The sequence below is a fragment of the Mandrillus leucophaeus genome, unplaced genomic scaffold (genome assembly GCF_000951045.1).
Source record: "Mandrillus leucophaeus isolate KB7577 unplaced genomic scaffold, Mleu.le_1.0 Scaffold389, whole genome shotgun sequence".
NCBI lineage: Eukaryota > Metazoa > Chordata > Mammalia > Primates > Cercopithecidae > Mandrillus > Mandrillus leucophaeus.
In genome coordinates this window covers 1,753,652-1,769,837 of record NW_012104131.1, presented here as the reverse complement: position 1 = coordinate 1,769,837, position 16,186 = coordinate 1,753,652, and the positions used below count along the sequence as shown (strand labels likewise).

Here is a 16,186-nt window from a genome sequence, read left to right as displayed (position 1 = left end):
TGATTTTTTAATTTTTAATTTTCATGGGTACATTCTAATAGTAGGTATGTTTATTTATGGGGTATATGTGATGTCTCCATACAGGCATACAATGCGTAATAATAGCATCATGTAAAATGGGGTATCCATCTCCTCAAAGGATTTAGCTTATTTTGAAGTTGCAATAAAATTAATAGTTTCCAGTCATTCAATAAATATGATTGAGCTTCTACTATATGCAAAGCACTTTTCCAGGGCCTTGAACACATCAATAAAAAAAGAGATCAAGATACTTGCCCTCCAGTATCTTAACTTTCTAGTGAAGAGAGATAGACAAGGTTAATGAAATATTATATTATGTTTGTATATTTTATATATATATACACACACAATGTTTGAATATAATATATATTCTGTATATGTAAAATATATAAAATATACAGTATGTTAGAAAGTGATGTGGAATAAAATAAAACTGGAACTAAGTAAGTGGAATCTGAGGTACAGACTAGAGGGACAGAGTGGCTGGACAGATTAGCTTTACTAAGAGAGGAAAAGAATTGAAAGAAATTGAGGAGGTAGTCAAGGAGTCATCTGGAGAAATAGTGCTCCAGGAAAAGGGAAGAATTAGAGCAATGGCTGTCAGGCAGGAGCAAGCCTCCTTCTTCACAGCACAGCAGTGAGGCCACAGGCAGCTAGAAATGGTGATTAAGGAGAGTGCTGAAGGTGATAAAGGCAGCGGACCTAGTTATATGGTTCTTTTGGCTAATGAAAGACTAATTATTACTCTGATTGAAAGGGAGAACCATTGGAGGGTTTTGAGAAGAGGGTGACATGATCTGACTTAGATATTTAAAAGGATCTACCTGGCAACTGTGTTAAAAATTGACTGTAAAAGAGAAAAAAATGTAGGAGATCTTCTCAGGAAGGTTGGACCAGAGTGAGAGAGTAGAGAAGAAGGAAGTGGTTTGATTCTGAATATATTTTGAAGGTAGATCCAACAGGATTTGCTGATAACTTGTGAGGTGCTAGAAAAGGGTGGAAAATTAGAAGTTCACGTGAGGACATAATAAGTTTAAAATATCCTTGTACACTCAGGATACAAAGAAAGTAGTTGTCCTGGGACACGCAGTTCAGGAGAATAGTCTGGAGAGAATATATAAGCTTGAGTCATTGGCATGAAAATGATGTCTAAAATCATGAGAAACCATAAGATCACCAAGAAAGTTAACATAAATAGAGAAAGGAACCAAGAATTGAGACTTAACCCTCTACAATTTAACGAAAAGATCAGGAAGAAAAGGAGAACCAGCAAAAAAGAAAGAGAAGGACCAATCAGTGAAGTAGGAGGAAACCCAAAAGAATAGGAGGTATGGGCCACAAGTAAAGAGTGTGCGTCAGTGAGAATAAGGCGACTGGTTGTGTCAGGTGTTTCTGATGGATAATAAAAGGGGAACAGAGAATTGACCATTGCATTCAACACCATGGAGACCACTGGTGGTGTTGACGAGCATAGTTTCAGTGAGCTGGTGGTAGTAAAGGCTAATGTATATGGTTTTATGAGAGAATGGGTGGAGGAGATTTAGAGTGTGTATAAACAATCTCAGGAGTTTTGCTGCAAAGGAGAGCAAAGAAAAGGGGCAGTCACTGCAGGAGAAATGGTGTGAGAAGGTTGTTAATGTTATAAGTGGGAAAAATAACAGCATGCGTAGGTTGAGACTAATCCAGTAGAGAGTGAAAAATTAATGATGCAGGAAAATAAAAGAATTGCTGGCCCAGTGTCCCTGAGCAGGAAAGTTAGGATGGGATTTAGCACAGAGGGGCAAGGAGCATATTAAATAAATTTGTAATATACATTGACCTTGACAGGGTCATTATGAGCAGTTCAAAAAGTTCAAAATTCTGGTGGAGATGGAAAATATGTAGAGAGGTATCTGGGTTATTGTCACTTATTTCAATGTTATGAATTCTTAACAGGGTCGTGGGGATGTAAATGTCTTATTTACTCTGTGTGCCTGGTGCCTAGGATGAGTCCTGGCCCATTAAATAGATATTTAATAAATATTTGCTAACTGATTCGGTGATGGGAATGTTTTATTTTCTTCCCTTTTATTTGTGTTTCTTAAATTTAGAAAAATGAATATGTATTACTTTTAAAATTAAAAAATAAACATTGCTGATCTTAAAGAGATAAATAGATCCAGGAAGATACAGTTAGTCATTTCAAGTAAAATGCAATATTTGAACAATAATTTACCTCAGGTAATTTGCTAAACACTCTATAATGCAGAACCAAAATAAAAATTGATACTAGATTGCCTATTCTTTGTTATTATTTGTTTGCAGTACATAGTTAGTTATGTGTTATTAGCCCCACTTTATAGATGAGGAAACCAAGGCTCAGAAATGTTAAGTACCTTGCCTGAAATCATAACATGAAGTGGAAGTCCTGGACTGCAGCTAGGTCTGTCTAACTCCATGCTCAATACCCTTCTTCACAAATATCTGTCTTCTGTTTGTTTTTGATTTTTTGTTTTGTTTTGTTTTGTTTGAGACAGAGTCTCGCTCTATCACCCAGGCTGGAGTGCAGTGGCACTATCTCGGCTTACTGCAACCTCTGTTCAATCGGGTTCAAGCGATCCTCCTGCCTTAGCCTCCGGAGTAACTAGGATTATAGGTGCCCGCCATCACGCCCGGCTAACTTTTGTATTTTTAGTATAGACGGGGTTTCACCATATTGGCCAGGCTGGTCTTGAATTCCTGACCTCGTGATCCACCCGCCTCTGCCTCCCAAAGTGCTGGGGTTACAGGCATGAGCCAGGAAGCCCAGCCTGTCTTCTGTAACGCTGGCGCTCTACATACAAATGCTACCTAAAAGCTCAGTGCCATATTTTCTTCGAGTCAGATTCATTCTAAACAATTTCTTCACCACATAAATTCAGAACGATTTTCCGGGGGCTTTATTTTAACTTGAAGAGTGTTTTTAATTAGTAGTCTTTTAAGAAATGTAGAGCACATTTAAATGAGTTCAGAGAATTTTCCTCAAATGATGTAAAGTTTAACCAGGTTTTTGAAATAATAGGTACATATCTTTATTACCTGGAAGAAAGGAGGGATTTAAAATATGAAAACCTATCTATAATTGGGATCCTGGAAAATATTACAAATCAGAAAGTGAATTACTTACATTTTTTTCCAAAGGTGGATTTACAACTTAGAGAGAAGTACAGCATTTAAGTCAGTTTCAGCGATGTTCTGATTTTCTTAAATTGAAGTACATTAATAAACATTATAAAAATATTTTCAAATTATATTAAATATATTAAGCAAAAAGTGAGTTTCCTTCATATCTTTCTCCAATTTACTCCCGTCTTAATGGATAACCACTGTCAATGTTTTTTGTGCCTGTCTTTAAGTCTTTTTCTGTGGACAGTAAAAAAATGCTCTCTTCGTATTCTTTCTGCTTTGAAACATACTGATGAACCTCATTCATTTTTATATCTGTAGACCATCCCTTATTATGATGTCATTACTCATTTAACTATTTCCATAAGGAAAGACACTTGAAATTCTTTTCAAATTTTCAGTATCACAAAGAATGCTACAGTAAGCACCTGGGGAATGTGTTTCTGGACATGGAATTATCAGTCAAAAGGTTTGTGCTTTGAAAAGCTTTCACAGACAATGCCAAATTACTGAACAAAAATACTGTATCACCAATGTTGTAGACAAGAACCTGCTTCCCAGTCCCTTGCCAGTACTGAATATTGTCAGTGTTAGTATCTGCCAATCTGGTGTGCGTTTGTTTAATTGATATCTCTGGGTTTCAATTTGCATTTCCTTGATTATTAGAGAGACTGAGCATCTTTTCATCCACATATTGACAGTTTGAATTTCTTTTTTTTATTAAGTACCTGCACAGAATTCAAAATGTGCCCAATTCCTCAATGATTTTTTCTTAAGGTTTTACTGAAACATTTCAGAGGGTACTCTAATTCCACTAAGGAAATAAGAGTATATTTGTAGTTATTTTCAAACTGGAAAGAATTTCTTTTTGCAGGATATTTTTTCTTGACTACAAAAAGTAACCATACTAATGGTAAGAAAAAGGATTCAGATATGCAGATAATTATAAATAAAAAAGTATTAAGAGCACAATTAAGAAAAATCTGAAAACCACTCGCAATAATGACCTCAAGTTACCCACTGTTAAGGTTTGGGTACTTCTACGTCTATGCTTTACGTGGGTTTTTAGTACAGCATTTTACAAAGGTGACAGAGATGATATGCGTTGTTTTCAAACCTAATTTATTTTGCTTTTATTGTGAAAATAATGCATGCTTGTAGTAAAGCATGCAAATACTGAAAAAGTGTGGTGTGAAATGCACAAGTCTCTGCTCCACCCTTCCACTATGAAAATTAATTTGTGGTTTGCTAAATTCCTTCTTCAAAAACTGTCTGCCATTTGGGCCTTCAGAACCATTTAGAAGGACTACTTAAGAAATAGTGAGGTGGAAATGCTCTCAAAATATTGCTGGAAATAATCAGAATTTTGCATCTCCTAAAATACCATGTTAAAACATGGGATTGGGGGTCTTAACATGATTGGATTCCCATTTCTGCCACTTACTAATAGTAGGATCTTAACTATTATTTCCCCCCTCCTCAGCCTCCTCAGTTGTAAAATGAGATTAGTAACGCATACTTCTCCAAGATACTCTGAGGATTAAATGGCAATACTACTACCTGACACATGGGGAAGTATCCGGTAAATATGATTTGAATTTGAATTGTCCAAACTACTCTATAGAACTATATTTATCTTACAGCTAGTTTTATACAGGAAATAATATATTGACCTTATTTATTTATATACAATAGTCTGTGTTTTATCACAAAGATGACAAACAAGATTTCTTTTTAAATGTTGTATATAACATAAACACTATGCTAGGTCATAACATTTTCTTTTCAAACAAAAGAGTCTAAATTGTATGGAAATCATTATGTCCTAAAAATCAAGAGAAACATAACCCTAAATGAGCAAGTACATAAAATCTACCAGGAACCAGTCTGTTCTTTTTAAGGGACATATTTAATTCTGGGTATCTCACTATTTCTGTGATGAATCTGTTGTGGACTCGATAGTCTTTAAATAGCAGATTTAGCCAGAATTGTGTCAGAAATTAATATGATCCATATTCATGGCATTTTCAGAACTACTCCTTTAGGAATTTCTATTCTAGTCTGGATAAAAAGAATTAACAATTAAAAATATCTTCCCACTGCTTACCTTCCTTTTAATTTCTTTTTTTTTAATTGTTTTTCTGAGGTAATGCCTTTTTTCTTTTTTGTTTTTAAGTAGTGAAGGTTATTATAGCTTACTTGAGGCAATCTGCTTTTGAATTCTTGAATGCTTTAAACCTGGCTACCTAATCTACTCTTAGCTATATTGAGACTACCCTGAAAAGCTGTAAAGGAATAATTTTGAGCTGGAGATTCATATTGTGAAGATGATTTTATTTATAATCTGTACTAACAGAGACAACAGTGTTAAGGAATCTATAACTCAGAACCCTGTGAAATATGGTAGGGGCCAGAATAGTTGTCATGTTTGCTAGTATGAAAATATAAATGCTTTTCCAAGATTCATAGCTGAAATTTAGACAGTTTGTTGGGAGAGTTGAAAGTCAGGGTAGTAAATGTAAATTTAAATTTGAGACTAATTTCAAAGTTTATACCTGTAGTCAGTTAATACAAGTTAATCGCAACGTGGTTACTAAATTAGGCAGATATTTGGTTTCGCCAGCATAGAAAACGCAGGGGTTCCATCCAGTTTTTTACTCTTTTATACCTCTAAGTAACTTATCTAACCTTATTTAAGCCTAGATGTGGTAGCTCTCAATTACATATAACATTATTTTTCTCGATGAGCTGTTTCATTTTTATCTATGTCATTTAAATCTTCACAAAATCACTGAAAGACATGTCTCTTCACTGGCACTCAAATAGGGAAGAATTGAAGGGGTGGAAAATATGACACAATGTAGCATGGCAAGGAGATAAAGACCATATTTTTTCTACCCATTAAAACCCGCGACAAGGCCACAGAGGCCCTGGAGTAAAATGAAGATTCATTGTATGGCAGCCTACAGGAGCTTTCAGTCTTGTTGTAGTCCATATGGTGCAGACAACGTGTCCTTTCACATTTGTATTGATGTCTAGAGATAATCATCAAAATGACCTTGAGAACGTGGAGATGAAAAAAAGATATCAGTTCGGTCCTTGATTTTTCTATACTATGTCGCACCTCACTAAGGAATTATAACATTTTAGAGTGGGAAGCATTTTTTAAATCTTTAGCAATTAAATTGCCATTATACATGTAGGACCTTGAATATTCTAAGGTCTGGCTAAATATCCCTTGCCTTAGCAAGGAATTTCAGATGTAGTGAAATGTTAAACATTCCTCTCAGAACCATGCTGATCATTGTTAATGATTTGAGGACAAAAACAAGGACATTAAGAAAAAATCCATCACATTTTTAAATGGCAATGCCAATGCATGAACAAAAAGATTTTTAAAAGTAAAGAGAAAGATATGGGTGCCAAATGAAAACAGGCAAAATGTTACTTTGATATTGTAGAATATTATCATAAATAAGACTTTATTTTAGAGAGCATTTCAGTATATCAGTGAGCCTGTGGATAAATTATAATGTGGTCCTGTGGGAGAAAGAAAAATCAAGGGGAACAGAGTGGACAATTTGTTTTGAATAGAGTGGGAATGGTATTAACAGCTCAATTAAGTGCCAACAGTTTAGAATTAGCTAAGAGTCATTGTCTTCCTGGGACAAATAAATTCTAGCTGTTCTAACTTGCTTTATGTTTCACATAAAGTGTGAACTAAAATATGCTTACGTTGTTCCTGTTGACAACAGAGCAAACCAAAAAAGGCTTCATTAGCTGAGTAGAAATAAAGATTCATTCATCCTTGTTTTTCAGAACACCATCAAGGCACACTATTCTTCAGCTTCTATATTTAGAGCAATGTAGGTATATTTTCACAGGATAAATGTGGCACAATCCATCCTGAATCTTGCCCATTCCTTGCTGTCCTACTTTCTCCCTCTGTCACTTGCACATGCTCACTGGCTAGTCCTTGGGAGGCTACCATCCCTCTTCGGGCAAGGAATGCTTTCAGAGTTGGTTGTTCTGTGCAAGAACAGCCATTTGGGAAGATGATGGATATAAGCTTTTTCTCAAACATGGTTTCCCTGCATTTTTAGTTTTGCCACATAACTGCCCTTCTCTACCTCCCCTGCCAAAGAAGACTTACTTTTTTTTTCCAATTCTGAAATCAGTCTTTTATATCTACTTTCTCTTACCTTTTTCTATCATCTGCCTCCAGAACTGGACAGCTTTTATAGTCCCTTCTTATGCTATCATTCTTTGAGTCCAAATATTCCTGAGCTTTAGATTTAATTCCAAGGTTGTTCCCAAATGGAGTGTTGAAGTTCCTATTTCACACCTGTTAATTCAAACTAATACCCCCAGTCATTTCATCTCAACTCAGAGCCCTAGGCTTACATACTGTTATGTGTTCTCCCAACCCCAGTATGAACTCTATAAAACAATGTTGAAACAGACATTGGAAAAGTTCCCACCAGGAGAAAATGAAGTTTCCTTCACACCTTATTTCCATGATGCCTTATTTATTTTTCACAAAATCTTTTAGTCTCCCCCGATACCCAAGTGAATAGTGGGAACTCCTGCTGCCCTCTGCCTGCCACTGATCTTTCTTTCTCTGTTGTCCCTTGGTGCTAAATCACAGGTGTAGATGGAGAAATTTTAAAATAAAAACTCTCACATGTGTCTTATTGTATCCAGTAACAGCAGCAGTCAGTTTCAAAAAGCCCCTGCAGATCTTGCTAATAGCTATTCCTGTCTAATTCTAGCTGTTCACTGCTAAAATAGAAAGCTGGGAGAGCAAAGTTGTATTCCCAGAGGAATTTAAAACTGTGGCACTTCATAACAAGTAAAAATAAATTATGTTTAATAAAGTGCTGATTTGCAAACTGTATGGCTATACTCTGAAACATTGGGTTACCACTCTGTTTCTTGTAGCAAAAAAGAATATGCGAATTATTAAAAAAAAATCTCAGAACTCCAAACACGTTTAGGCTGTGATGTCAACCTGTTTTCAAGTGAGCCAAGTACATAGAAGGAGAGCTTCAGAGAGCATTTTAAGAGTTGCAAACAAATACATAATTTCAATAAATATGAAAAGTGTGAAAAAACATTCATATTTGTTTTCATTGGGGAATCTAACCTATTATTATGGCACAATGATAAATCATCAAGACAGCTACATTCCTGGCTTAATAAAATTTTATGAAAAACTTTATCACCACAACATGGGGAACCCAGGCTGCTGAGTGTTCTGACACAAAATCTTGGATCACATTTCTCTCTCCACATCTTTCATTTGTCAGCATGTTGGTCAGTGTGGCTCAAGTGGAAATTTCATTAAAAGAGAAGAAAGCTATTAGTTTTTCTGCAAACATCTAAATAACGATCTTATGGAATTCTCAATTAATGTAAATGTGTTGTATACTAAAATAGTCTCAAGGCAGGATTCCACTTGCTGGTGCTCTTAAGCTGCCCACTTGAGACCCTGCAACTATCTCTTTCAGCAATCTGAACAGAAAACCAACCAACCATGCATTCCAGCACAAAGCTCATCCTCAGTCAGTCAGTATAAGGTGAGATATACTTTGGGTTTTGCAACAGAAGTTAGGCGATTGTCAACTGCGGACACAATAGGATAATAGAAGTTAAAATTTATTGAGTTCACCATGAACCAGGTATCTGATCATCACTTTATAGTTACATCTCCTTTAACCCTCAGCAACCTAAAAGGGGCAAATTATCATTATCTTCTTAAACAGGCATCCTGAGACCCTCTATCACCTTCTCCTTCCCTGAAAATGTTAGATCTTTCTCACTCTTTTTCTTTCTCTAATACCATACCTTCATAATTCTCTCTTTTTTTTTTTTTTTTTTGAGATGTGTGCAATCTTGGCTCACTGCAACCTTCTCCTCCTGGGTTCTAGCAATTCCCCTGCCTCAGTCTCCCTAGTAGCTGGGACTACAGGTGTGTGCCACCATGCCTGACTAATTTTTGTAGTTTAGTAGAGACAAGGTTTCACCATGTTGGCCAGGCTAGTCTTGAACTCCTGACCTCAGGTGATCTGCCTGCCTCGGCCTCCCACAGTGTTGGGATTACAGGCATGAGTCACTGTGCCTGGCCATACCTTCATAATTATTTGTAATATCAGTGTTCATGTACATGATTTTTCCAGTGGTAGTTTCGTGATTATGTTCTCCGACCCTGTTATGTTTCATTTTTTTCCTATGTATGTACCATACACATTTTTATGACCAGTAGCTGTAGTCTTTTCAGTATCTCAATCTCAAGCAGCCCACTGTCTAGCCCCTACCTCCTGTCTTTCTAGCTGTCTTCTTCCAGCCATCAGAATCCTATAGCTCTTCAACCTCACTGGGACCTACTCTACATAGATCCCACCACCTTTCCAAGTCCATCCTTCTTTACTAAAATAACCTAAATTTCATGGTCCATCATTGTAATCACTTCCTTAAGTTTACTTTCAATTCCCTTTGCCCATCTCTCTTGCTTTATAGTGTATGGGTGGTATGACCCCATATTCTATACCTATTTTCATACAGCCAAACATGGCTGGAGAAAGTGCACAACTGTGCTAAGGTATTTCCATTTAAATTCATAACCGCTAATTTCAGCTGAATTTAGGTGGTAGCCACCAATTCTTATTCCCCAGATCCACTCATTTCCTCCCTATCCAGAAGATTTATTTCTTTTCTTACTGCAAAACTTCAGTTTCTCTCCACCCTCATCTTCATGATCTTGTGTCCCATTTCACTGATAAAATAAAAGCAGAATAGAACTTCCATAAGCTTTCCCACAAAATTTCTACCTTCCATTTGTCATTATGGATGTTTATGTTTCTATCCAAAGCCAGCTACTCAACTGGTGCAGTAGGTCCCATTTCTTGTTGGCTACCCAAAGACACTGCTCCCAGCGGATGCCTCACTGTCCTATATCATCATCACCTTCTACCATATCATTTCTATCAGCATATAAATATACTGGCTTTTTAAAAACTTTACAAATGAAAAGTTTCTTTTCTCCCATGTCACCTTCCATCTGCTGCCCCATTTCTTCCCCCTCTGCTTAGCAAAACTCCTTCAAAGAGCTATTTATCCTCTGATCAGGCATTGTCTTTACAACTTCATCGAAACTGTGAAGATCACAGTGCCTTTTGCGTTTCTAAGTCTAATTGTAAATTTTCAGCCATCTACTTACTTGGCCTATCAGTAGTTGGAGAGAGTTGATCACTCCCTCATCCCTCATGCATGCTACACGACCCCCCCGCCACTCCTCATTTTTTTTTAAGACACTCTTTGCTGCCAGGAAACCACACTCCTGTTTTTTCTCCTATCACATTGTCTGCCTCTTAGATTCTTGTGCTGGTTCTTCCTCATTTCCTCCATCACTAAACATTGGAGTACACAGGACCTAATCCTTAGACTGCCTCTTTTTCCTGCCTAGGCTTTAAATACTATCTGTTCACTGGAAAATTTTTATCTTTAGCTTGAAATCCTTCCATGAACTTCAATTTTTATATATAGTGATAGATAGATAGAACTACCTATTTGACATCTCCACTTGAATATGTAATAGACATCTCAAAGTTAAGTTGAACTAACCTGAACTCTTGTTCTTACCCATCATTCTGAAAACTTTTGCAGACTTTCCCGGAACAAACTGCTAACATCATTATTGTAACTGCACAGGTGAGGATCCTTGGACTCAAGATTGTGTCCTCTCTTTTTCCTCACCCAATATTTAGCAAATTCTTTTGGCTTTACTCCAAAAGATATTGAGAATAAATCATTTTTTACTACAGTGTGATCCAAGCCACCATCATCTATTATCTGGAAGTTTGGAATAGCCTCCTAATGAGGCCCCTGATTCCACCTTGCTGTCCTTTCAAACAGTCAGAGTCATCTTCAACCTTGTGCAGATCATTTATTCCTCTGCTCAGGACTCTCCACTGACTCTTTATTTCACTCAGAGTAAAAGTCAAAGTTCTTACAATGGGCTGCAAATTATAACACTGTCTGCTGATTTTCTCACTTCCCTGATCACATCACCTGCATCTGACTTCATCTCCTCACTCCCTCACTTGCTCACTCGTCTCCAACACTCTGGCATCGTTGTTAGTCTTGTTAGTCGTTGAACATCTTAGATCCTTTGCATTTGCTATTTCTTCTTTCTGGAATTCTCTGTACCCCAGATATTCTCTTGGCTTACCTCCTCACCTCCTTCAGGTCTTAGTTCAAATATTGCTTCTCAATGCACCCTTCCCTAATCAGAAAAAAATTGGTTACCACCCCCTGAAACACAAGACTCTGCATCCTACTCCAGTGCACTTACCACTATCTGATATGCTGTATATTTTAGTTAGTTTCTTTTTGCCTACATATTTGCTTTGTCCCCTTTTTCTTCCACTTCCACCAGAATGAAAGCTCCTTGAGGGAAAGATTTTTTGTGTGTGCCTAGAATCGTACTTGTAATACAGATAGCATGTGCTCAATAGATCCTTTTCCATGAATGAATGGAGTTTTCATTTTACAGATGAGGAAATTGGCTTCAAAAGTACAAAGCCCAAAACCATAGAGCAAGTAAGCTGTGCCACTAAGAATGGAATGCGAGCAATATGACTCCTGTGGCATATTTTCTGACCCTTTTCTCCTAGAGGCCTCTAAATGGCTTGCCAAGTCATTCAGCCTCTTCTTTTGGGCTTGTTTGCCAGATATTAGAGTAGGAGCTGGGTAGTCAATGACTAACCTACCATACTTTACCTACTCATTGATAGTGAAACTGAGATGGTTACACAGGCGAGAAGGACCACTTTCAATACAATTGGGCAAATAAAATGGAAACAATGACAAAAGGCTCTTATCCCAGTTTTGTGAATTCAGAGGCTGAGTCTTAATATGTGAGTAGGCATTAGTCAGATAAAGAGAAGAGGAGCTATTTTAGATATTAGGAATAGCATGTGCAATGTCGTGGAGGCATAAGGTTGCATTTTATGTTCAGTTTCTATTATTGGGGAATAAAAAGCAACATAGGATATGATCAAAGATAAGACTGAGATAGGAAGTGGAGTCCAGATGGTGGAGGGACTTGGTGCCATGCCTAGTATCTTCACAGTGTGTCCCTCAGGAGTTTAGCAGGGGAGTTCCATGGTTTAGATTTGTGTTTTAGATTGCCTACCTGGTAACACTGTGAAAAGGGGGACCAGTGACTAGACCAGTGCCATGGTCTCTTTAGGAGAAGACAGCAGTAGCAGGGATGCTGCTGAAGGTGCAGAACTGAGAAACATTTGGAGGAAAAGTCAGTGATTATCAGTGACTAAATAAGTCAAATTAGGGGTAGGAAAGGAAAGTATTGAGGGTAATTCCAGGTTTCTTGGATTCAGCAACTGGGATAGTGTTATTGGACCAAGGTGTGAGATGCAAGAGGAAAGGGATGTTTGATGGCATTGACTATAGGTTCACTGTTTGACACACTGACTTTGTGATTTCTGAGGCAAATCCAAGTGGTGAAACAAGTTTGAAGGTCTAAAGAGATGTCAAGACTAGAGATGTAGATATGGAGGTCATCTACCAAAAAAAAAAAAAAAATCAAACCCTGAGAATGGATTAGATTGCCAAGGCAAACAGAAAGCGAGCAGGAAATAGTGGGTCAAGAACTCTGGGGACCTCCAAGTGGGAATGGTTGCAGGAGAGAAGATTGGATGAAGAGGGACCTGCATGGCAACCAAGAATCAAAAGTCAGAGAGGTGGAAGAAAACTAGGAGAATTTAACGTGAGTGACAAAAATAGAACATTTCCAAATGTCTGAGAAAAATAAGAAAAAGAATATCTGTACTGAAAAGATCAGTTTTAAAAGATCGGTGGGAGCAGATTCATTGAATCTGAATGAGAGATGAGAAATTAGAATAATTCTCAAAAATATTGGACATAAAATGAGGGTGGAAAAATATCAATAGAGCAATGCAAGAAGAGCTTCTCTTGTTTTGGCTTTTGAATAAAATGAGAGGGTGTGATCTGAACTGATAGTTAGCCTGAACACACTGAAATTACCCAATAGTTGTTTACAGCTGGTACCAGCTCTAATTGACTAACTTATCTATTTGGATTGGTTAGAAACCAGAGTCATTGCTAAATATTTTTAATATTCTCCTCGGTGTGATTATAGGCTGAGGGGAAGTCGAAAAGGAAAGGTGGCAAAAGTGGCAATCTTGTATAGCAAGGGTCAGCAAACGGTGGCCTGTGGTACAAATCTGCCTCACTACTTGTTTGTATGTGGCCTTCAAAGAGTGGTTTTACATTTTTAAGTGATTGAAAAAAAGAAAGAAAAGAACACTTCATGATACATGAAAATGTTATTAAATTCAAATTTTAATGTCTACATATAAAGTTTTATTGGAATACAGTCACATTCATTTGTTTACATACATTTATATATTTGTTTATCTACAGCTGCTTTCGCATTAAAACAAGAGTTGAGTAGTTGTGACGGCAACCATATGTTTTGCAAAAGCCTAAAATATTTACTGTGTGGCTTTTTACAGAATAAACTTGTTGACCCCTGGTTTATAGTATCATATCGGTGAAGAAAGAGGGAGAGTGAATTAGAGAGAGGGAGAAAATGAGATCAAGGGCACATAAGGAAAGATTGGCCTTGAAAAGAATAAAAGGATACTTCATCTTGTAAAACTGGAGGAAAGGATGATAGGACTGTGCAAATATAGACCAGTTTGTTGATGCTGGAGGAGAAAGAGGAGGGAGCTCCCCCACAACCATATATACCCCACACTCTAAGTTAAATGTGTTGGATGCCATTGATCATGACATTTTAGAGGACAAAAACTGTGTCGTATTCATCTCTGCCTCCCCCACAGCTTTCAGCACAGCGCCTTCCTTTCAGCCATTCTCACTAAATATTTAATTGAATCCCAGGTGAAACTCTATTATAAGCACATTCCTAGAAACCTCTGCCCTTAGGGGCTTGGATTTAATTCTCTTACTATGTAGCCTGCATTTATTAAAGTTTGATGTTATGTTTAGAGGTGTGAAGAAAATGGAATCCGGTTTCTTAGTTAATTTTCACTTTGCTAAATGGAGTCAATATTGTTAGAGAGAGTTAATATTCTTATTAATATTGGCCATTTTTCCCTTTTTTCAACCTGAATAGTTCCATAAATTACTAAGGGAATTTTGAGAATAAATATTATACAAAGATAAGGTATTCATGCAGATTTTTAAAAAGCCACTAACAATGTAAAAAGAAAATCAGGACCACAGGGAGAGTTGAAAAATTAAGGGGGGGAAAAAAAACCTATTGTACAGTAGAGAATATGGCAACATTTGGTTATTTTATTTGGCCAGCATGGTGGATTTTAAGAGTCTGAATATTAATGTCCTTGGATATACTCTACTCATTCACTGCCATTGTCACAATTGCTGTTGTCTTATACCTACTCATACAAATATACTGCCAGTCTGGATCTTAAAATACTTTAAATGTATAATTGCTGATGAAGGGTTATCTGAAAGCACTAGAGCAGTCCACATGACCTGCTTGGGGTTTACCTTTTATCGTGGCATGTAGATTTTCAAAGGTTTTACATAAGTTAGTGAGCAATTTTCTCTGCCTTCAGGGAGGACCATATCTGTATAATTTAAGTTGCTATTTACATTTAAAAACCATTTGTAGAAAAGAAATCCATCATTCCATTATTAAACAAGGGGAAAATATTCAGGTTAAGATAATAAAAGAGTTTGTAAGACACACACACGCACACACACATACACACACATTTACATGAATATACACATTTACTCTGATTAGTCAAATCACCAGATCCCTCTTGTTTCCTATGTAGCCATGATAATTACAAATTTAAAAAAATTAAACAGCATGTATGTGAAAGTGTCAATGATTTTACCTACTACTCAATTGATTGTGAATGGGAAAATTAATTTTGCCAGCACTCAGTTATCTAATGTTCTTTAGTTCCCCACAATCAATCTTTGCATGTCTAAAGGGAGCTGTGCAAGTGGTGACCTATAATGACATTCATCTTGCCATGATTATTCTCATTATTAATCTTCTAACAGGCATAGGTTGCTGAAAGGGATACTCTATTGTGACTGATGACAGTGGTATAGTACCCAACTAACCAAATCTACAAACTCATCTAAATCATCTATGGTACAGCATAGACTAGAGTGCAGCATAGGCTTCAATAACATGATGTGTCAGAGACTACTGAGAGAGAGAGAGAGAGACAGAGAGAGACAGAGAGAGAAATGTGCAAAGAAGAAAAAAAGCAAATTACTTTGCCTGTTAATCATATAAAAATTGGAATATAGGAGTTTTTATTTCTTCTGACTGTTTTCATTATATTCAAAATTTTGGTTATCTGGTACTTTGCTCCTTTTATTAATAAATCTCTCTGGTACTAGAAAAAGAGCCTGGTCCATGAAGGTGAAACATACAAATAATACAGTCTGTCAACTATTGATCTCTACTGATGAAAGTGTCCCCTCTAAGATCACTTGTTCTGCATGGTATAATACTCCTCATAGATAAAGGCTAAGTGAAATAAGATATGGTCTTCAGTTGAACAAGCTTTTTACTATCTTAATTTTTAGCTTTCTAACTGGTAAACCTTTAAATACACTAGACCAAGATAAATGCTGGGAAATTGACATTTTTAAAAAAATGAACAAAAAATAATTTATTAATAGACTTTATGCAAGGAGTCCCAGAATCATTCACAAGTAAATAAAAGAAAAGGGATGTGTGATGAAACTAATAGTGGTACTAATGAGGAAAATCAGGCTCTATTGTCACCATTTAGCTTTGACACATTAGAATATAAAATAATACAATTAAAACAAGAGATCTATAAAAACAAATATTAAATGTATTGTGCACTTTAAGTATCTTCCTGTTCTATTTGTCCCATATTATGAAATCACTCTGAATGCATTTTTTTTTTTTTTTTTTTTTTTTTTTTTTTTTTTT

General features: G+C 36.5%; 1 protein-coding gene across 1 annotated transcript in view; it reads left to right on the top strand.

Moving 5' to 3' along the window:
- CSRNP3 (cysteine-serine-rich nuclear protein 3) overlaps positions 1–16,186 on the top strand; it is a 229,290-nt gene that overhangs the window by 81,489 nt on the left and 131,615 nt on the right. The window lies entirely within an intron of this gene.